This window comes from Taudactylus pleione, unplaced genomic scaffold (genome assembly GCF_031769625.1).
Source record: "Taudactylus pleione unplaced genomic scaffold, aTauple2 ptg000016l, whole genome shotgun sequence".
NCBI classification, from domain to species: domain Eukaryota; kingdom Metazoa; phylum Chordata; class Amphibia; order Anura; family Myobatrachidae; genus Taudactylus; species Taudactylus pleione.
The window spans coordinates 4,303,998-4,318,801 of record NW_028284418.1 but is presented as its reverse complement, the minus strand read 5'-3'; positions in this window follow the sequence as shown (position 1 = coordinate 4,318,801).

The window sequence follows — 14,804 nt, the reverse complement described above, 5'->3', positions numbered from 1 at the left end:
CACTATATACTACACATACCTATTCCTTACTTAACAGTAATACTATTGGCAGTATACATATTCCAGGACGCAGACCACAATAATTATTTTTAATTATTGATACTATTATTAATTTGTGCTAATTAAGGAGGGCCTGGGACCCCTTCTTTTAGGTCTGCAGCCAGCTTCTCCCACCCATTGTTTTTTCTTGAGTGTTGGCAATTACCTTTTTGTATTAACATTAGTTGGAACTCTAAAGAATAACAAGCTTCTCATTCCTAGTATCATGATGGAGAAGAAAAACCACCCTATGGGAAGTTCGGTTTTCTGTTTTGACTATGAGGTAACGATGGTGTCATGCCAGCCCCAAAGAAAGAAGTCTGAAGTTTTGCTATCAAGCATTCATGCTGGAAAAATGATGATGGTGTCCACTAGTAAGCATTGAAATAATCATGATGTACAATGATACCAAGGGAGGTGTTGATACCTTTGACCAGATGTGTGGGTCGGCAAGTTATAGCTGCAAAACAAGAAGATGGCCACTATGCATTTTTTATAGAATGTTAAATGCTGCAATTTATTTATAATACACACTACTAACAGAATGAAAGACAATGAAAAACCTGACAAAGGCGCTTGTATTTCGAAGAACTGTCTTTCTCTCTAATGGAGCCATGGATGAACCAACAACTTCAAGTGGAAACATTACCTCGCTCAGTTAAGATGTTGTTACAGGACATTCTGCAAATATTTCACCAGCAGTTGGAACCAATATAGGTCTATCAAAACCCAAGAGCTGTGGAATGTGTCAATCAAAAAAGGCTGAAAGCCATCATACCAATGTGACGTGTCACAAGCCGATGTACTGTACATGGAAAATCGGACAATGATTTGTTCTGATTTTATATGAATAAAAAAATCTCTATTATTTCAGTTGTAATTTCTTGATTAGAACATATAGTAGCCATTTATTGCACCATTGTTCAATATTTTTTTTCTGGATACTACAGATCATCTTATGGTTATCACAGATCTAGGAAACCTTTTTATTTGGTTTACTTTCTAGGGTTAAATAAATTATATGTATCAAAAATAATATGTTTAGAAAATGAATACTGTCCAGTCAGAAAAAATGTAAAAGCAAACAGTGGGATGTAACAATGAGCAATTTTACAATTGTTTTTATTGGTTTTCAATAAAGGACATACGGTTGCAAATCAAGCACTATTATTGACATTTTGAGCAATTAAAAAACAAATTTGAACCCAGACCTGCCATCCAACGATAACACAGCCCAAAAAAAATTGTTTGGTTGCCAAGGATTTTTAAACAAATTTAGGGTATTTTGGGGTTGCTGAATTCAAACATGAAAGTAGTTTTTTTGAATTGGCTCTAGTTCTTGAGATAATGAATACCTCCAAGAAATAGGGAACTTAGCCATAACGTTTGCATGTTGGAATCTATTGGAACTAGAGATGTGTGCGTCGGACCATTTTTGCTAGGTTTGGTTCTAATTCTAATACATCGTCTGGTTTTGGTTAGGGATTTTTTTCCAAAAAATTACAAAAAAAAGCTAAAATCGCATAATTGATTGCTTGAGTAATTGATTGATTAATCATTATTTTATTACTGCTATAAAACAAACAAAGCAGAAAAGTGGAACATGTTATTAAAGAACAAGCACCAAAAAAGGATGAAAGTGATAAATTAATTAATTGATTGATTAATTCTAATTGATTGATTGTTTAAGAAAATTCAATTTAAAGCCATAAAAGATTACAGCCAAGAAATGTAATAGTTGTACTGAAAAGCGTAACTCTACTCTAATTGGGTAACACACCCCTGTAATATATTCATGAGCACCATAATACCTACATATGAGGCATAATGCACACAATAACATTTTGATTGTAATAAAAGACAAATACAAAAAAACTGTCCACCAACTGCAACACGCTAAGCTCACATTGCGTGGAGACAAAGCGCTTATATGTGTGTGAAAATTTTTCAACTTTTTTTTAATTTGCAACTCAGCTGACACTGCATGTGCAGTCACAGTGCATATATGTACGTGAACAAAAAACGCACTGGGGCACAGCACATAGATGTAGTACAAACAATAGAAGAATTTTTTTTTTTACTTTTACTTTTTTTAAATTTGCAGCTCAGCTGATATTGCGCGCAGTCACAGCACTTATAGGTGCGCATTTTGTATGGTGGGAACATTGCAATAAGGGTAGACCAATAGTGCAGACGTATACTGATTAACACAATTACATTTGTGTCCAGCCAGTTAGTGAGCAACCTGCAGAGTCTTTAAAAATTATTTAAGTGTCCAGCAAGTGGACAATAACCTGCAGTCTTTAAAAATCTGTGTCCTGCAAGGCAAGCGGTCAATAACTTGCAAAGACTTTTAAAAACTATTTAAGTGCTTAGCCCAGTGGTACCCAAACTGTGCACCGTGGCACCCTGAGGTGCCTCATGACACTTGCAGAGGTGCCTCAGGTTGGTAGTCCAGCACCAATTCAAATTATTCATTGCCAATGAAAGATAAATATGTGGGCAAACCGAAGCGCAAACCTGTCCACCACTACATAACTGAACATAAGGATGACATGTAACTCTAGATGTTTGTGCTTACTGTGATATCTCACCTGTAAGTTATAATGAGATTTAAAAATATTGCAATATGTTTATCTATTATATTGTGCTAATTTCTGTGTTCTTTTTCATAAATGGGTGGGGAATTGCTCTGCCCACCCCACACGTGTTAACTATGTTGCCGTATCTTTTTCATACGGCAACTACTGTGGCCCGATATACTGGGCCTTTTGGGTTTTTTCTTCCTTTTTTTTGTTATTTTTCCCTTACCTATGTTTTTTTATTTTTTTTATTTTATTGTGTTTGACAGGTACAGCTAGGACATCTCTTTTCTCTCATTATCTCATATTATATAATGGTTAAAAATGTTTCCCTTAATGTTAAAGGGCAGCTAGCCCTTTCCACTTTTCACCAACATAAAGCCGATATTGTGGCCCTGCAGGAGACACATTTTTCTTCTTCTGGATAAAAGAGGTAGATTTCTTAATTTTATAGGTACTATTGAACACTCTGTGGTTACCTTAGTCTCTTTATATTCCCCCAACTCCCATCAGGTCCCGCTCCTTCGGGAAACTTTTGAGGAAATATATAAAGTTCGCCTGGGCACACTTATCCTAAAGGGCGATTTTTATTTAGTCCTTGTTCCTAAAATAGATAGATCCTCTCCCCATGGTTCTCTCTCTTCCTCCCGGGATCTGGGCCCCTCTTTGGCTTTTAAGAAATTGTTATCAGAGTTTGGCTTGTATGACACCTGGCGCACCTATTTTCCTGATGAAAGAGATTATACCATTTTCTCCTCAGTCCATCATAGTTACTCTAGAATAGATCTTATTCTATTAGATAAGAGAGTACTTCAGTGTACTAAGAAGATTAACATTCTTCCTATTACATGGTCTGATCATGCTCCTGTCTTATGGACTTGGGATATGGGTCAACGCTTCCACTCTGCACACCCCTGGCGCTTTCCTGATTACCAATTAACTGATCCTGAGACTCTGAAAGCACTTACTGACTCCCTTACATCATATATGCAGACTAATTCCCCTGCAGAAACTTCTATTTTCACTTACTGGTGTGCTTTGAAAGCAGTTCTCCGTGGTACTTCTATCCAGAAGGGAGCTCAGCTCAAGGTTCGCTCTCAAAAAATGCACAGTGATTTAGAGTCAACCCTCAGGTCTTTAGAGTCTCAGAATCAAATCCACCCAACTACGACTTTGCGTAAACAGCTCCAAGAGGTAGGACATCAGCTACAGACACTCTTCATGCTTCGTCTGCGTTCAGCCCTTGCCCGTCTCCGTCATAAATGTTATACTGCTGGAAATAAAGCTTCTCGTTAGCTAGCACGTAAACTTCGTGGTAAGCAGGCGCGTAATAGGATTAAATGCCTTATTACTCCCTCAGGTAAAAAATGCCTTAATCCCCTTGATATCGCTAACCTATTTTCGGACTACTATGCTAAATTATATAATCTACATGAGGATCCTTCCATTCCCCAACCCTCATCTAGTACCATTTCTTAATTTCTAGATAGCCTCTCTCTCCCCTCCCTTGATGCGGATAGTTTGGCATCTCTGAATGCCCCTTGTTCTCTGTAGGAAATTCAGCTGGTAATTCAGCAGCTGCCAAAGGGAAACGCTCCTGGCCCTGATGGCTTTGTTAATTCCTTTTATTTTGTGTTTGGTGAGGTCCTTTTCCCCCTTCTTTATACAAAGGCTTCTCATACTGGTTTCTTTCCTGCTGAAATTGTGGAATCTCAAATTGTGACTATTCCAAAACCAGTTAAGGACCCCTCTGAATGCAAGAACTATCATCCTATTGCACTCCTCAATACGGACATAAACATTTATGCTAAATTGATCTCCAATTGCTTGAATCCCTTGCTTATGCAACTAATACATCCTGACCAAGTGGGCTTTGTTCTGGGACGTCAGGCTCCGGATAATACTCGCAGGGTCCTGGAGTTGGTTGAATGGGTATCCTATACTAAGTCGCCATTTCTTCTCCTTTCTCTCGATCCTGAAAAAGCCTTAGATAGGTTCCATTGGGGATACATGCGCCAGGTGTTATCTAAGTTTGGATTCCAGGGAGACATTCTTCATTCTATTTCTGCCCTTTATGCTGGTCCATCCGCCCGTATCTTTAGCAACAGTTTCCTTTCATCTTCTTTCCCAATTTCTAATGGCACTAGACAGGGTTGCACCCTCTCTCTGTTAATATTTGTGTTGGTAATCGAACACCTTGCCCAAATGATTCATCTGTCCTCGGCATTCCCTGGGCTTTCAGTTTATAATACTTCTCATAAACTATGTCTTTTTGCAGACAATGTCTTATTGTTTGTAACCAGCCCGGTGACCTCGTTGACTTTGCTACAAACTATCCTAGATAACTATAGCGCTGCTTCATATTACAAATTGAACGCCACCAAAACCGAAGCTTTTCCTATCAATATCTCCTCCCCGATCCTCCAATCATTGAAGACACGTTTTCCTTTTACTTGGAAAGATTCTTCCCTATTATATTTAGGTATCTCTATCCCCTCTAGTATTGAAAATGTTCACAAGGTTAACTACATTCCCTTATTAACCCAGTTGACGTCTATAGCCTCAGCATGGATGTGTCATGAGATCTCCTGGCTGGGCAATCTAGCGGCGTTTAAAATGATGTTGTTACCGAAACAGATGTACCTATTTTGAGCTATTCCCTATGCATGCCCCTGTACATTACTACAACAGATGAGATGTTTGATGCTTTTTTATGTGTGGAAACATAAGCCCCCCAGAATGGCCTATATTCGTATGACTCGCTCGAAGCGAGGGGGGTCTTGCCCTTCCTGACCTCACTAGATATCATGAGGCTGCCCTACTCTCCCAATTATGTGTGTGGTTTCTGCCCCCTTACTCTAAGCCCAGGGTGGACTTGGAACGTGCTATTGTTAAAGGTTTTCCTCTCCCTGACCTCCTTTGGTTGCCCCGTCAGCTCCATCCACAACCTCCATTGTTCCCCGCAGCTGTCCTCAATGTCCTAAGAGTTTGGGATCTTAAGCACAAAACCCATTTTGAGTTTACCCTTCCCTCAAGGAATGTTTCCCTCCAGGCGTTAGATAGATCTCTTACTGGATGCGCCTAGGTGTCGGGTCTCTGACAGATTTCTTTTCCCCGTCTTCCATTTTACCATTCCCTGACCTTTGTGTTAAATTGAATTTAAGTTCCTCAGCTTGGTTCTATTACCTTCAATTTAAAAACTGGGTTGATAGCATGTATACTGATTCTAATGTGTTTCAATCTCTTCTGGATTGAATTTTAGACAGATTAATTAATTTTTTTTCTTGTGGTGCCATATCTTATTGGTGCGGTTTATTACCCCCCCCCCCCCCAGATCTGACGGATAAGCTCCTAGTTCTTCTTAAATGGGAGACTGATCTCCAACGTACTTTTACCCTTAAACACTGGGAATCTATCCACCTCTCTTCCTTCTCTCTCTCTAAATGCACCAACCATACTGAAATGCATGTCAAGCTTTTAAATAGGTTGTACTTAACTCCCTCTAAACTCCATAAGATATGATATGGCCTGCGACCTCAAAATTTTGTTGGCATCTCTGTCATTCTCATGGCTCTATTTTCCACGTTTTTTGGGAATGCCCTGTTTTAAGCCCTTTTTGGACGGAAGTGTTCACCCTTATATATAACGTATTAGGTCTTACTTTGACCCCAGACCCCTCCTTAGCCCTTCTACATTGGTATCCTTCCACTGATCCTAAATCTGCCCGCTATGACCTTGGTCACATTCTAGTATCGGCTAGGGCCACCATAGCCCAACATTGGAAATCCCCTTACCTTCCCCCAACTTTGAAAGTTATCTCTAAGACTCAATTCCATTTTGAAATAGAGACTAAGGAGGCTCCTTATTCTACAGCCTCTTCTTCTCCTATTATAAAGTGGCTTCCATGGCATATATATGTTACAGAGGGTAAGGGTGCCCCCCCCTGCACATGCTACTCCTCAGACCCTCTCCCCACTTTTCAATTTATATGAAACTTCGATGGTAGATTCAGACAATTGATTATTATATTTTGTTATTCCTGGATTATTTGTTTACTGATGCCTGTGGATGACTGGTCTCCCTTATTCTCCCATTTTATGATTTTGTTTTCCCCTATTCTGTTTTCTCTACCCCAATAATATGTTTTTTCTATATTTTCAATAAAAATTTAATGATGAAAAAAAAAAGAATGTCCGACGGTATATGGCTGCGGATGCCAGTAAAACTGCGTTTTTCAATGCAGTACCTGACACCAGCATGCCACCAACACACCTGCCGACACATCCGCGCTGATAGCTGCCGCCAGTCTCCGCCCAGGAAAGCTTATCAGAATTGGATGGATTTTCATGCAATTCCGATCTGCATCCCCCTACGGTAACCATTTAGATAAATGTGCAGTGCGTCTCAGACACTTGCGCAGAATTAAATCATTGGCCGCTTGAATCAGGCCCTGGCTGAACTAATTAGCCAAAATATATTTAGCTGCTCTGCCACGTGGGTCTATCTGCTTTCATTGTACCTCAATAGACACTAAATGAATCTCTGTGGGCATGGGGGAAAATAAGCAACAATGTTGTGGAGCTCCATTCATGTTATTAAGCAAAATAGTCTATTTTTTTTACATGTAGCGGAAACCCCATTGAAATTAATGTGATATTTACATGAATAGTAAGAACACCACAGCACTAGAGTAATTAGTGTTGTTAATTGCTAATGGGTATGTATACAAATGGGTATGCATGCATAGAATAAAAGGGCTTTTATATTAACATACAGTACCATGCTTTGAACTTGTTTTATAAACCAAACACAGTCACAGGGCTGTAACAAGGTATGTGCGACCGGTGCTGCTAACCAGGACTCAAGGCCAATGGGCCACAGTGGTTACTACCCCGACAGCCAGGCTGTTCTACCTTGCGGGGTGCCCCCTTCCTGCTCCTCCGCTGCTGCGGTGGTACTTGGCATATGATATCATGACAAATACAAAGATAGGCGATGCGCTCCAAAACAATCGTGAGGGTATAAATGGGAGCAGCTTACTGTCAGGTTCACCACTCAACCTGGAAATAGACAGTATAAAGGACAAACGTATAATGTTTGCAACAGCAAGCGCTCAATCCTAAAGAGTAAATTAATCTGCCTGGTAACAGGTGTAGGTTGAAGCCCAAAACTAATTGGTGAAGAATTTAGTGTATGAACTGGACACTGCACACGGTGTCACAATGTACAGCCTAACATGTACCATAGAATCAGGCATATATATATCACAAATGTAATTTATTCTACATAAATGGTAGATATAACACACAATAAAAATGGATATTAAATGACACACTCGGGAAGGGAAGGGTGGACAAGTTAGGACAACTGATAGATTGGGGAGTTGTAAGTATGCTTAAATAGCAAGAGTAAAAATGCATATAAAATCAATAAGAGTTCCAACAAATGATAAAAAATTGAAGTATTAAATGTGCAGCTGATCGGACACAGGATCCAAAAGTTGAAATTGTAGCAATCAATAAAGCCTTAAAAGAAATGGTCCATGTCTTTAGTTAGGGTTATATGTAGCTGTGATTAAATAAACCCAAGCTTGGGAGTATATATTGTATTCCAATGGGTGTCATCCAGAATATAGGTGGTGACCCCCATAACCACGGCTCTGCAGTAGCCGTGGTCCCCACAATCCAGCTTCACTGGTATCCAGACAAGACTGGGGGTTCCCCGGGGCAAATTCAAGAGCGCCTCACCGGCCTGGAGGAACCGGGTGCCAGCAGTGAAGGAGCCCGGCAATCGGGGGGAAGAACCCTTTGGCCATGCTGAAACTGCTAGCAACCCCTGTTTCCCCATGCTGGTACGATCCGTCTGACCGCGGTTTCACCCTCACTGCCGGGATTGAGGGAATTGTCCGTAGCGGCTAACGGGTGGTGCCGGCCTCAGGTCAGAGGTGCACAGGTAGACGACTTACCACAGCCAGTTATGCTGCTCAGGCTGCCGTGGTCTAGGTTCCCTCCGTGTAACGTCTTGAAGCTCATGGTGGCAGGTGTGCGGCGGGTAGCTTTTTCCTTTTCGGGTCCCACACGATCCAGGATGAGAAAAGTTTAACAGTGGTTAATGTCTCTAACCTGGAGACATTGCCGCCACGAGCTCCAAGACGTTAGACGGAGGGAACCCAGACTGCGGCAACCTGAGCAGCTTCACTGGCCGGGGTAAGTCATCTACCTGTGCACCTCTGACCTGAGGCCGGCACCACCTGTTAGCTGCCATGGACAACTCCCTCAATCCCGGCAGTGAGGGTGAGACCGCGGTCAGATGGATCATACCAGCACGTGGAAACAGGGGTTGCTAGCAGTTTCAGCACGGCCAAAGGGTTCTCCCCCCCGATTGCCGGTCTCCTTCACTGATGGCACCCGGTTCCTCTGGGCCATTGAGGCGCTCTTTAATTTGCCCCAGGAAACCCCCAGTCTTGTCTGGATAGCAGTGAAGCTGCATTGTGCGGACCACGGCTACTGCAGAGCCGTGGTTACGGGGGTCACCACCTATATTCTGGATGACACCCATTGGAATACAGTATATACTCCCAAGCTTGGATTTATTTCATCTATACACAGCTACATATAACCCTAATTAAAGACATGGACCATTTCTTTTAAGGCTTTATTGACTGCTACAATTTCAACTTTTGGATCCTGTGTCCGATCAGCTGCACATTTAATACTTCAATTTTTTATCATTTGTTGGAACTCTTATTGATTTTATATGCATTTTTACCCTTGCTATTTAAGCATACTTACAACTCCCCCATCTATCAGTTGTCTTCACTTGTCCACCCTTCCTTTCCCGAGTGTGTCATTTAATATCCATTTTTATTGTGTGTTATATCTACCAATTATGTAGGATAAATTACATTTGTGATATATATATGCCTGATTCTATGGTACATGTTAGGCTGTACATTGTGACACCGTGTGCAGTGTCCAGTTCATACACTAATTTCTTCACCAATTAGTTTTGGGCTTCAACCTACACCTGTTACCAGGCAGATTAATTTACTCTTTAGGATTGAGCGCTTGTGGTTGCAAACATTATACGTTTGTCCTTTATACTGTATGATATCATGAAGTCAAATGCTCCCTGCTACGGCAATACACAGGCACACCGTTTTTTATCGCCAGTGGATAAGGGATCTGACTGGGATTGTAGTTGGTCTGTACTGAAAAAGAAAGAAAAATATTTGACATTTCCGGGAACAAAGCTTAGGGCCTGATTCAGAGCCGGACGCTATTTGCGCTCGCTCATTCAGAAAAAAGGGGTGGCTATTCAAATGAATCATTCGCTCTTTGCGGTCTGTTCACGCCTCTAGGACTGAATGAGCGAACAAAACTTGTGGTCGTTTTTTGGAAAACTACGCCCCCTGGCCGCTCGCATCCTACGTCATGTCCGCTATTTATTAGATTAATCAAGTACATCGACCAGCGTATGAACTGCTCGCTATTCTTGTGGTTCGTTTTTCCTACCGCAATCATGCGAGCAGTTCTGACTATAAAATAACCCAGTGACGTGGTCAATGACGCTGCTGTTTTAATTATGCACACCCATAAAACGCCCGTTTTGACCTTTAAGCACGCCTGCGTTCTGATCTCCACTCCCCGTTTTCAAGCACCTTCCCCTGTTACCACCCACATACACCTCCTCCTGTCACTCAAAATAGCAGGCATTCGCTATTTAGCGAACAAACGATTTTCGGCCGCACTGACTGGTTCGCGTATGCGTATTACGATCCGTACGCATGCGCAGTTATGCAAACATCGCTCGGAACGAACGAGCGGCCGCTTACGAGCGGCTCTGAATCAGGCCCTTACTTCTAATTTTTTCAACAACAATTTCAAATTAGATAATGGCCAAGTTATTTTTGATAGTAAAAAATAAGGATGGCACGAAGTACTGATGTCATTATAATTTTATTCAATGTAGGTTGTTTTTATATAAATATTAATAGAATATAATATGTAAATGATGCTCTGTTTCCATACTTTTCTAGTATATAATATTTTGTTAGGTTTTCTCTACTTGTTACATCATTCACTCTGTCTAACTGACCCCCAGTGGTCATAGAGGATAATTGTGCTGGTTTAACTTTTTAGCATGTTAACGGTATGTGAAAACACTGTGACATCTCACTTATCATACACTTACCTGCTTTGCTATTTTTGTTTTGGGGGGAGGGGTTTTTATAAAGGCATGACAATGGTGTATTAACTATAGCAGCATATACACACCTGGCAATTCTAAATATTGGACCTGATTCAGAATTGGACGCAAATCGAGTCTGTGCTACGCCTTCGGTCGCAAAGGATTTGAAAAGATATGCAAGTGCAGCAGGAGCCATCTTTTGTAAAGAGACGCCCACCGGCGGCTTCTCAGATCCACCGCTTGCATCCAAAGATGCAGCATTGGACGAATGTCGGGAACATCGGTCACAACATCGCTCTGTCTGTGGCAACTGAGACGCCAGGGCCAGAGCCGAAGATGCAGTTGCTGGCTGCAGCTTATCCCCAAAATGGTCATGACACGCCTAAGTTTTAGTCGCCACTCCCCGTTACCTCCCCCAAATCGTTGCTGGCTGTCAAATAAACTACATCTTCTAAATCCACAATGAACCGCCATCTCAAGACCATTGCGGCACATGTGCAGCGCAGTAGACAAATCATCGGTCAGTTGTGTAAGAGTCAAAACTGTAAGAATCCATCTCTGAATCAGGCCCTTGCTTCTTAATAATAATCTAGAAAGCTGGTATGCCCATTGGAAGTAGTCACAGCAGGCTGCAATTGTTCCTTAACTGTCCTAGATTTAATGTGATTTATATATGGTTACAGATGGTTACAAATGAAGCGTGCAGTATTTAAATATGCTCATATGCAAATGTGATAGACTAGAGCTATGAGGAAATTAAGATGGCCATACATTTTCTGTGTAGGATCATACAGTTTATACAGTCAGTAGTTGCATCATGCATTTGAACTAATACTATGTCTGCGTAGTTTATAACAAAAATGCATTCACAAATATATATTTATTAAGCGAATATATGCTTGGAGTATTGCCTATTCTGTCATATTGCATCAGAGGGGGCTTCTTAAAGGGACTTTAATTTCTACTGTTTCATGTATTAATCATTATTTATTTGCTTATTGACAAGCTTATGGCTTCCTTTATAATTTGCATCTATTTATTTACATTAATACTGCTAATTACATGACACTAAGCTACAAGAGGTGTGATGTTTATGCAGTCGGCACACAATAGAAACATCTATGTAAATGAGGGTCACCAAGCATATTGTAAGCAAAGGCGGCCTTACAGGTGTGAGTCATGTTATCAGGGGCGTCGAGAGGGGGGGAGTGGGTACTAATTTACCGGGTTTGCTGGAGGGGCCCAGCGGGGGCCAGGGTCCGCCGCCACTCGACCCTCACCCTCTTCCCTGTCAGCTGAGCAGCCCAGCACAGCAGTCTCCTCTCACTGGATTTGCACTGGCCTGAGAGGCTCAGAGCTCCCCACTCCCCAGCGCGCAGCGACTAGTTGTTTTTTTTTCTGAAGCGGGCATGCCCACGCCTCCCTCAATTAGGCCATGCCCCCTTCACCCGGGCCTGGCTCTTAGTGACCTTGCATGTAATAATAATAATCTATAGATATATACAGGGCCGGCGCTAGGCTGAGCTGCGCCCAGCGCCGTCCTGTGTTGCCGCCCCTTCCCTCCTCCGCTCCCTCCCCCTGAGCTTAAATATCAACTAAAGCGCAGGGAGGGAGGTGGGCGTTTCCTGTGCCCTCCGGAAACAGTAGCGCTCCGGGCGACGGACCGGCTTGCCCGTGCCTGGAGCCGCTACTGGATATATATATATATATATATATATATAAAAGAAGTTTGTTTGTTTGTTGGAGAATGTCTTTCACAACTCTCAAGGAAAAGCTGCCAAAAAAAGTCTGCGCTGGAGAGTATACTTAACACATTATTTTATTAGTACAAACACATGCTAGCCTATACATATATTAAAAAGAATACAAAATAAAAATAAGAATACAGTTGTGTAAAAACAAAGCTAATGCAAGTTATCATATGGCAACTATAATTGCTGAAACAAATACAAACACTGTGGGCCTGATTCAGACCCGCTCGCGAGCGCACAGCGCTCGCAAGCGAGTCGATGGTCCCCCATTGTGCATGCCGGAGCTACGGGTCTCGCAGCAAAGCGGGGTAGCTGTCGATAGTGATTGACAACTTGCCCTGTTTTGGATGCAGGTGGGGGGGTGGCTAGCCAAACGGAAGCGTTCCCGAAGGAATGCCTGCCGTTTGGGGGCGGCCCCACTGACATCACGAGTGATGTTAGTGGTGAGCTTCCGGCTCTATTAGAGCCGAAAGCTCACTTGGGCTTGCGGCAATTAGACCCTGCCACAAGGGTCTCTTCGCAAGCCCATCACGACCATCACCTGGCCGCTCGCTAAAGCTGTGGGTGGTCACCCACAGCTATGCGAGCGGCCAGGATTCTGTCTTTAAAAAAAAACAGGGACGCCCTGATTCAGAGCAAGCGCTCTTAAAGAGTGTCCAGCTCTGAATCAGGCCCTGTGTGTGTAAATACTCAGGCTGAATGAGCATAGCAGGAAGCTACATAGATACAAATGTATCAAAAAGTGCATAAAAAAATAATTGATTCAAAAGCTTGAAAAGTTCAAAGAAAGTTCAAATGGCCAGTGTATGTGGATTTTTTGATCTCACTCGTGATTTGTAATGTTTCTTGACTGCACATATAATAAACACTGGTTAATTTAAAATCATCGCAATATTACTTCCCTTATATGAGCTGATAAATGTAAGTCCCCCAGATCACAGTCTGGAGTATGTGCTGCCACCATTGTTGCCTTTTTCTGTATTTCTCTCTGAGGGCTTGGTTCAGAGGTGCATGCAAATCCCATGGAGACTGCGATTCTGTATGCAGTGGTCCTGCGAAAATATGCAAATGTTGCAGCAACTGCCGATAGAGTGGTAACATTGGTTCCCTAAAGAAACAGGCATGTCAAACGCACGGGCCACATGCGGCCCAAATAAAAATTTTATGTGGCTCAACAATGTGGGCCCAAATACATAAATTTTGCGGCCCAGTCACCACCACCAGCTCCAATCACGGCAGGGGTGACTGGGCAACATAATATTTGTAAAACTTGGAACGCTGGTCTGTGAAGCGATCAGAGACTAAAGTAACCTCTGATCACTTCAGAGGCCAGCGTTTCCAGTGATGCAGTTCCTAGGTACGCGGGTGACGTCATGAGGTCACCGGCGCCACCCGCAATGAGAGGAACCTGCCCTGCTGGATCTAGTTAGATCCAGTCAGCAGCAGCGTCTACACAGAGCAGTGCCCAGCGGCCAGCATGAAGAGAGTTAAGTACTGCACAGGGGAGTGGGGCCTGTTCTATACTGGGAGGGGGCACAGCATAAGGGGCATTACTAGGGGCATTACTGGGGGCACAACATAAGGAGCACTACTAGGGGCATTACTGTGGGCACTGCATAAGGGGTACTACTGGGGGCACTGCATAATGGGCACTGCATAAGGGGCTCTAATACAGGGGGCATTGCATAAGGGGCACTACTGGGGGAACTGCATAGGGGGCATTACTGGGGGCACTGCATAAGAGGCACTACTGGGGGCACTGTATAATGGGCACTACTGGGGGTACTGCGTAAGGGGCTCTAATACACGGCACATTGAATAAGGGGTACTACTGGGGGCGCTGCATAAGGGGCATTACTGGGGGCACTGCATAAGGGGCACTACTGGGGGCACTGCATAATGGACACTACTGGGGGCACTGCCTAAGTGGCTCTAATACAGGGGGCATTGCATAAGGGGCACTACTGGGGGCACTGCATAAAGGGCATTACTCGGGGCACTGCATAAGGGGCACTGCTGGGGGCACTGCATAAACGGCTCTTATACAGGGGCATTGTTTAACGGGCACAATTACAGTGGCATTGCTTAAAGGGCTCTAATACAGGGGGCATTACATTGGTTTATATTAATAATTTATTTATTGGTATTTTGAGCTTGACATGCCTGTACTAGAGGGTTGAGGTCCCGGTCGAACCTCCCGTTGGTGATCGCTGGGCAGAACTTTGACACAGGGAGTCTGTTC